Source organism: Cornus florida, unplaced genomic scaffold, assembly GCF_030987335.1.
Source record: "Cornus florida cultivar Cherokee Brave unplaced genomic scaffold, ASM3098733v1 CherokeeBrave_3.0.0_Hap2_Chr06, whole genome shotgun sequence".
NCBI lineage: Eukaryota > Viridiplantae > Streptophyta > Magnoliopsida > Cornales > Cornaceae > Cornus > Cornus florida.
This window is the reverse complement of record NW_026775576.1, coordinates 55,065,936-55,074,802: the sequence shown is the minus strand read 5'-3', so window position 1 is coordinate 55,074,802 and position 8,867 is coordinate 55,065,936. Positions and strand designations below refer to the sequence as shown.

At 36.5% G+C, this 8,867-nt stretch overlaps 1 pseudogene; it reads right to left on the bottom strand.

The window, feature by feature from the left end:
* Nucleotides 1-6,217: 6,217 nt before the first annotated feature.
* On the bottom strand, nucleotides 6,218-6,315 carry LOC132315415 (small nucleolar RNA R71; annotated as a pseudogene).
* Nucleotides 6,316-8,867: the final 2,552 nt, after the last annotated feature.

Sequence of the window (8,867 nt, the reverse complement as noted above, 5' to 3'; positions counted from 1 at the left end):
ACTCATAGTAATGAAGGCTTTATAGATGAGCAATTTAGTTCTAAGCCTTAGTATTTACTTCATAGAGACCAAAGTGAATCATGTAATTGATGTGTCTGGTCCTAGCATTCTAACACAAGTGTTGAGTTCTTTCAAATCTTAAGCAAGCTTGAAGTAACTCATTCTTTAGCAATGACTTCATGCGTCAAATATATATGTAAATGAAGTGTATAGTCTATTGCTAATGTGTAATACCCCTAATTTCAAAAGGATAGTCTCGGTATTTCTTTTATGGTTTTATTGAAATTTTATATTAATTATTTGTTTTATTTAGCTATTTGTTTAATTGGTTAATTGATTTCTTTGTTTTACTTGAATTATATGTTTATGTGGAATTTCATAAATTGTTTACATTGATTTATTTGTTTAACTGAAGTCATGTACCTATGTGGACTTAAATTAAATATTTATTCTATTTTTCTATTTTAAAGGAGATGAGTTTGGATAGTAATAAATGGGTACAGTTTGATCCATGGATGGTTATATATATATATATGGGTATATACGTATATAGGGTTAATTTACTTATTAATTATTAATAATAGACGTTGTGGGATAGCAGACTTAGAGATATTTATTTTAATTATATTTTCTTTTCCTTCTCTAAGTATAATTTAACTTAGGTTAAATTAGTATTGCCTATAAATATACCATTATACATCGGCCAAGGGTGTATTCATGTTTAAAGAGAGGTTTGAGAGAACAGAGAGAACCAGTTAGGGTTTCGGCCAGGTCGGACCAAGAAGGAAGAAAGGGGATTGCTTGTGGGTTGAACAAGGAACAACAGAGGTGGTTAACGGCAGTTAAGGAGTTATCGGAAACATCAGAGACAACAGTTCAAGGTTTCAAGCTGAAACCTAAGGCAAGTTCTATATCTAACTCTCTCCTTTAGGCTTCATGTTCTTTACATGCCTAAATAATTCCAGGAGAAATTGAATGATTAATTTATCTTTCATGCATGTTAAATCTGATCATAACAGTATGTGCGTTAATAAATTTAGAATTTGTTTGAACTTAAGATTTCTTGCATGATTATCTGTTTAAATTAATGTTAGTAATACATAATGGACTTAAATATTTTTTGGGATAATCTGGGACTCAGCTAAGACTGATAGGAACCCTAACAGAGAGGAAATGGATGTGTGGAAAACACCAGAGAAGTGGAAGACGAAGCGGAGGAGGGAGAGAGCCGGTTCCCTTTTGGACAGAGCCAGCTCCCATGGAGTGGAGGCGACTCCGCTTAGTAGGGAGTCGGCTCTAGGCTGTAGGGAGGCGGCTCCCTAACCAAGGGAGCCGGCTCCATGAGGGAGGAGGCGGCTCCCTTTGTTAGGGAGCCGGCTCTTTCGTTGAAATTTATTTTTTTAAGTTTTCGGTGAGTTGTTTTGCTACTGTAGTTGGTTTTTAAGTTCCAGATTCAATTAGGAACTGCTACGGGAGGATTTAATAGCTTACAGGGACAAGTTTAAATCCAGTATGCATAATAAACTTGTTATTGCTAGAAATTTGAATAATATGAGGTTTTTAACAAATTTGCATATTGTTACTAGATATGGATATATAAATTGCTTAGCTTTATTTTAGTAATTTTTTGTGAATAATAATACAGTTTGAAGCATGTATTAGCAGCATAATATGACCATATTAGTTTACATATTTTAATTATGTTTACTGAGGATTAATTGATGTTTAAAGGTATAATTATGTATGGCATCAATTATTGGATTTGTGGATTATATGCACCGGTATGGGACGGTGGCATATTAAGGATGGATTAGATCAAAAAGTTAATTCCTACCTATTCATACATAACGGAATGGATTAACCAAAAAATTAAATCCTACATGGATTCATGAGAACAATTGAGCGGCACTACTCTGGTTTTTGGATGGATTTTATATATATAATTATGGTACCACGATATGAGCTTGAGTCTGAGAGTAAATGGTTAGGGAGCGTATATGCAGTGGGATGCATAGCTGGCTATGATGGTTTGATGTGTACCCAGCTAGGTCTATGTACTCATGCCCACTCGAATTGCATTTTGCATGTTGCCTACTAGTCAGGTTAAGACTGCCTTGTAGTCTAGTGAAAGTCCTTTAGTATGGATATAAATATGTACAGACTATATAGTTATTATTGAGTTGTTTAGGATGTACATGCATATCGGGTCTCTGCTTGGATTGTAGTAGAGTAGAACTTGTTCGTGGGCCTGACCCACTCTTATTTTTTAAGTGTTCGTCAGTTCCAGACTTAGAGCTTGTTCGTGCTGAACAGAGACAGTCACTCAATCTTCCGACTACGTAGGATTTCCCTTCATGGTTTAGTTTTGGATTTTATTTCCGTTATTTACTTTCAGTTGGGATTTTAACAAGGGTCCACTAGATGGATTCCCGAGTTGTTCTAGTATTGGAGGATTTGGAATTATTGGTTTATTTAATTAATTTTTTTGGGATTATTTAGATTCTTTTCAGTGTTATTATATATTCTTAAATTCTTTTGTACTCAATGCTTGTTTATATACTTAATTGTTTGATATTCCTCGGATTTGTGCTAGGACTTTATCACCCGTGGCTCTAGAATCGAGGGGTATCACATAATGGATATAAAAATATGTGAATGATAATGACGATATGCATGATCCTATGGAGATGAGCTTCAAATGGATTCATAAATACCTTGACATTGAATCCTAAACACTCACCAATCTATCTACCCCTTTCTTCAAGCTTTGTCCATTATCGTTTAAGCTTTGAGGTACTTGTTTTCTTCCTTTCTTAGAGTTGCTTTATTGCTCGTTGTAGTCCATGTTTTCTTTCCTTGCAGCTTCAAGTCTTCTTTACATCCATTTCTTTCCTTGATGTGATCTTGAGTAATGGATTACTTGGAATGATCTTTATGATCTTCATTGAGGTTCTTCTTTGAATGTAAATCATCTATAACACTCAATGTGAACATTAGTCCTTAAGCACCCTTAATAGTTTGTTATCATCAAAACATATAGATTGTCCTTGGATGGAATCCTTATGGTCAACAACCTCCCCCTTATTTATGATGACAAAACATTGATGTGTTCATTAGCAAGTGGAGTAGTTGTTGAGCGCTGAAAAGTGCGCATTTAAACCCCTAAAGCTTGAGCATTCTAGGACCTTTATCTATCTTATTTTCTCGTCTTAGACTACTTTCATGTTATTGCCCTTTTCAAGTGTTTATTCCAAAAATAAGTTAATTCAACCAAATAAAAGCATTAAAGAAGCTATCTCAAGTTGAATGGAAGAAAGGAGCAAAGTGGAAGAAAAGTGATGGAAAAGCAGCAAGTTCGATCGATCTCAACAATTCTTCAATCGATCTGGAGGTGATCTATCTAGACATTTTAAGATGGATCCAAGCTTTTGTCCTTATCCAAAAGATTCCACCATCTTCGATCGATCCAACTTTTCTCAGATCGATCGAAATTGTTTGATCTTATCCTCACCTACCACCCCACCTACCACATTTGTCTTTTTCCCAAAATATCTCAAAATATCCCAAAAATATCTCAGAGATTTGTTTTTATTCAAAAAGGCACCGCCAAGGATGATCGATATCTGCGGCATTCGATGGATCTCACCACAGTTCAATCGATCGAACCTCCTCAAGTCCGAAATAAAATAGATTCCAACTCATTAAAAGTTGGCTCGTGGTGCAATCATTGCAAGGGCCCTAATGCACGAGTCCAAACCATTGGGTGTGACACTTGAGCTACCTATATAAGGAATTTGAGCCATTTTTACATCATATCTCAATATCTCTTAACATTCATCACATATCTTGGAGAGGAGGCTAAAGACTAGAGAGAGCTTTACATATTTTGGTAGTTCTTCCATTCTTCTAGGGTTTCCATCAAGAAGGAGGTCATTCCTACCATGGAGATAGCCCTTGAGGGTTGGATGACTACTTCAATGAGTGGCTAGACATCTACTTGGGGCTAGAGTAGCCCCTTAGTTTGCTTCCTATACCTAGTGCTTTGTATATTTTTGGGGATTTACTTGTAATAAATGTTTTGATCTTGGATTTATATATATATCTTGTGGTTTCTACTTGATGTGTATGGATTAGTGCTTTCAATTGATTATCTATTTTTAATCATATGTCTATGTATGTTAGAATGGATGACTCATATGCTTTTCTCTAGATTTAATGGAATTTATGCATGTCTATATGTATAGATAAAGTTAATCTAGTGATGATCAAAACATAGTGCTTAATTGAACACTCTAGTAATTTATTTGATGGTTCACACTTGTTTTTTAATGGATTATGCCACACCTTTAGCTTACTTAGTTTAATTTCCATGTCTTTAGTGTAGATGTAGTGTAGTTGCTTTAGATTCATAGATAGGTGGACAATCTATTCTTGTTCCTTGGTGTTCCATACTTATGAATGCAAAGGGTGTATGTTCTAGATAGTTATGAGTGCATAAATTGTGGTTTCATTGAATGGATTTTGGTCTCATTTGATAAGCTGTGTTTTCCATTTAAATTGGTTAGACAATCTATACTTATTTGCCATCCATGCCTAGTTTCAATTAATGTCACACACACACACAAGTTACATTTCAATTTCCCCATTGATATACAATTGCTAGTGTCTAATGAAGTCAAGCTTAGTGGTGAGGTTTAGTACCCCAAGTCCTCTCCTCTATATCTTTTTCCCTATCTTCTAAAATTATTGTATTTTGCTTGCTTTAATTTCAATTGCATTGTAGTTTAATCAACCAAACAAACCATCTTTTAATCACTCAACCTACTAATCCTATTTATTGTTTCCATTGCAAACATGCCCACAATCCCTTGGGACGATCCCTACTCACCTTAGCTATATTTTTTGTTAGAGGTAGTAGTGACATTTATAAATTTAAAACTTGGCCACACTTTATATTTTGCAAATTAGGTTGCATCGCGACAGGCTTATAACCAAGTTTTTGGCGCCGTTGTCGAGGATTGATTTTTGGCAACGCCGTATTTCTTTGGAAACAAATAGGAATTGGTACTCTTTTGATCGTGTTTTTACTTTATTTTATCTTTAGTTACTTATTGTGTTTGTTCTTGATTGACTAGGTGAATTGAGCAAGGAAATCAAGCAAAGGAGAATTGAAAAGCAAAGAGCTAAGCTAAGCATAAAAAGGGCTAAAATCTAAAAATTTGCAAAGTATAGCAAGGCTTGAAAATTGAAAATGAATTGAAGTTGCTTAAGGACCCTTTGTGAGATCTTTCTAACTCAATCTCTAGTTAAATCGTTGGCCCGTGTGGAGGCATGTTTTTACTTTCCTAGATAGATCGTGAGCCCGCGTGGAGGTAATTTACTTTTCTTTGCATATTGTTCAAGCATGGGAGTGTGGGATCATTGTATGTGGAGATTTGATTGATTGATTTGTTATGGGGGCGAAGTGATTGTTATTTGATTGATTTCTTTCTAGTGCATGCATGGTCGTAGGTCATTAAATTATACTCTTGTCCCGCTTGATTTTCATCTTGAATCGGTTGTTCATAATCCTAGGGGAAGAGGTAGTTCTCATCACTCCATTTCATCAATGGAAGAGCAACATGACGACCATGTAGAGGACCTTGGTCAAATAGACTAACAAGGCATCCTCCACCCTAATGTGCATCATGAAAATATTCAAGTACCATTGGGCATGCCAAGACCATTCATTCCACCACAACAACAAGGCCAAATTCCATTAGGAATGCCTTAGCCAATTTTTGCTCCACAACCTCCTATGGTTCAAATTAATCACGGTGTTCGAGTAACACCACCCGTTATAAATCCTCCCATTGCTTTGCGTGACCATTATGTGCCTAATGAATACAATGCACCTACATGCATTCAATTGCCCCCATTTAGAGCACATCACTATGAGATTAAACCATAAACTATTCAAATGCTTCCTAACTATCATGGACTTCCAAGTGAAGAACCTTACAAGCATTTGGATGAGTTTCTTGAAGTGTGTTCCACCGTGAAATACACGGACATGCCAGAAGAAGTTTTAAGACTCAAACTCTTTCCTTTTACCTTTAAAGATAAGGCAAAATATTGGTTTAACAATCTTAGGCCTTTTTCAATAACTTCTTGGGCAGAAATGCAACAAGAGTTCTTGCAGAAGTACTATCCGGTTTCAAAGACCAATGCCATGAGAACTTCCATTCGTGAAATTTCTCAAGGGGATGGGGAAATGTTTCATGAGGCATGGGAAAGGTTTAATGACTTGCTTAGGAAGTGCCCACATCATGACATACCTAAGTGGCAACTAGTTTAATATTTCTTTAAAAGTTTACCGGATAATCACAAGGGTATGGTTGATGCATCTATGGGTTGTTCTTATCTTGACAAGCATGAAAATGATGTTTGGTAATTGTATGAAAGCATGAGTAAGAATTTAATGCATAGATCTTTGTCCTCTAAAAAGGGTAGAAATCTAAGTGGAAGGAAGAACGTTGGCTTATATCAAGTTGACAATTCCAACGACATAGCCGCCGAGATGAAATCCTTATCTCAAAGGTTTGATCAATTCTTGGTCAACCAAAATTCGGTGAATCAAATGCCTTCTTCCCCTGATCATGTTCATTATCGTGCATCTAATGAATCATGCATGACTTGTTCTACTGTTTTACATTCTACTTCCAATTGTCCTCATAGACATGTGCAAAGTGAAAACTATGAGCAAGTCAATGCTACATTTGTCAACCAAGGGAATAACCCCTATGGCACTCATTATAATTCGAGTTGGAGGAACCATCCAAACTTTTCTTGGAAAAGCCAATGGGAAGGCTCAAACCCTCCCCAAGGTGGTTTCCAAAACAAGTATGTTCTACCTCCAATGCAAAGCCAAGGTTCCCAAGGTTTTAGATCATTTCAATCGCATGGCAATCAATTCTCAAATTCTCATTTTCCTAATCAATCATCGTATTCTCAAGGAAACTCAAGGAGTCTCATTTTTGAGGAGAAAGTGTTGACCACTCTAGGCACTCTAGAGGCGAACACTCAATTGTTTCATTCTTATTCTTAATCTCAATCTATTGCTAAGCTAGAAACCCAAGTTGGGCAAATAGTTAATACTTTGAATGCTAGAGAGAAAGGGAAGATGCCTTTGAATGCACCACCAAAGCAACAATGTGTTATGGAGACTCATTCCTCATCAGAAGGGCACACAATTGAGCATGTCAATACGGTGACAACCTTGAGAAGTGGGAAGATTATTGACAACCAAGTAGGTATTTCCAATGAAGAGAGTGAACCGGTGCAACCAAAGGTTAACACCTGTCCCGTTTCTCATTTTATTCCTCCTTCATTGCATGTGCATGATCATTTTGTTGAGAAAGTTGTCAAAAATTATTTGAAAGATGAATTGAACAATGACTTGAAAAAGGATTTTAAAAATTCTTGTGTTGAAGATTCTTCAAAGAAAGATTTTGAAAAGTTTTTAAGCCAAGAGCTCCATTTCCGGATGCCTTGAAAGGATTCATTTCTCTTGATAAACAAAAGACCAAGCCAATGAAATCATTTAAATGTTTATGCAAGTGAAAATCAATCTTCCGCTTTTGGATGCAATCAAGCAAATTCTGGCTTATGCCAAATTTTTGAAAGATCTTTGCATCCAAAAGAGGAAGAACAAGAGCCAATCACCAAGGAAAGTGGTCTTGACCGAGCCAGTGAGCTCCATTTTGCAACATAACACTCTCCCAAAGTTTAAGGACCTCGGTTCACCTACTACCTCTTGCATTATTAGTGACCATGTCATTAATCGGGCTCTTCTAGACTTAGGATCAAGTGTCAACCTTCTTCCATATTTAGTATATGTCAAATTGGGCTTAGGAGACTTGAAACCGACGTCAGTGGTTTTGCAACTTGCCAACCGATCCATCAAAAAGCCCCGGGGTATCATAGAGGATGTTTTGATTAAGATTCAAAAGTTCTTCTTCTAGGTTAATTTCGTTGTCATAGACACGGAACCGGTTCCGAAACCCAAAAGCCAAATTCCTGTTATCCTTGGTCGTCCCTTCTTGGCAACTGCAAATGCCAACATCAATTGTAGGACAGGGATAATGTAAATCTCATTTGGCCACATGAAAATGAAGTTGAACATTTTTAATCCAACCCCGAATTCAATAGACAAGCATGAAGAAGTGTGTGTTTTGGAAAAATGTCTTAACAAAGAAGTTAAAAATTTTGAGTCTTTGCATGAAAGTAAAATTCCCAAAAGTTCATCTTCCAATTTGAATTCAAGGAAAGTTGTTTTGAAACCAAGTGTTCCAAGGGCATGGAAACCCAAGAGTTGCTTTGACCAAGGACCGTCAATCTTTTTTGAGCCAAATCCAACGAGTTCTCTAGAGAACCATTTGTTAGGTGGGGTTCAAAGTGCTTTTCACCCCATCAAGGAGGGAATGCATAACAAGATATTTGATCCAGGCTAAAAGAGCCCAACGTCTTGCTAGAGACGTTAAAGACTAGTGCTTCATAGGGTTTACAACCCTATTCCTCCCTCATTTCTATTTTACCTTTCATTTCTTGTAACGTCTAGATATATTCTGGGTTTATACACATTGCTAGGAACTGTGATTGAGAATGAATGCACTTTCATTCTGAAAATAGGTAGTTTGTGCTGGTTCGATCGATCTCAAAAGAGGTTCGATCGATCGAACATCCATCCCTACATCCAATCATTTCTCTGTTCCATTGAGCGAGAATTCCCTGCATATTTCAGCTCTCTGTGTATCGAGCAAACTTCAGTTCAGATTGATCTGAGTGTTCCAAGATTGATCGAGATTCTTCTCAGATCGATCTTCATT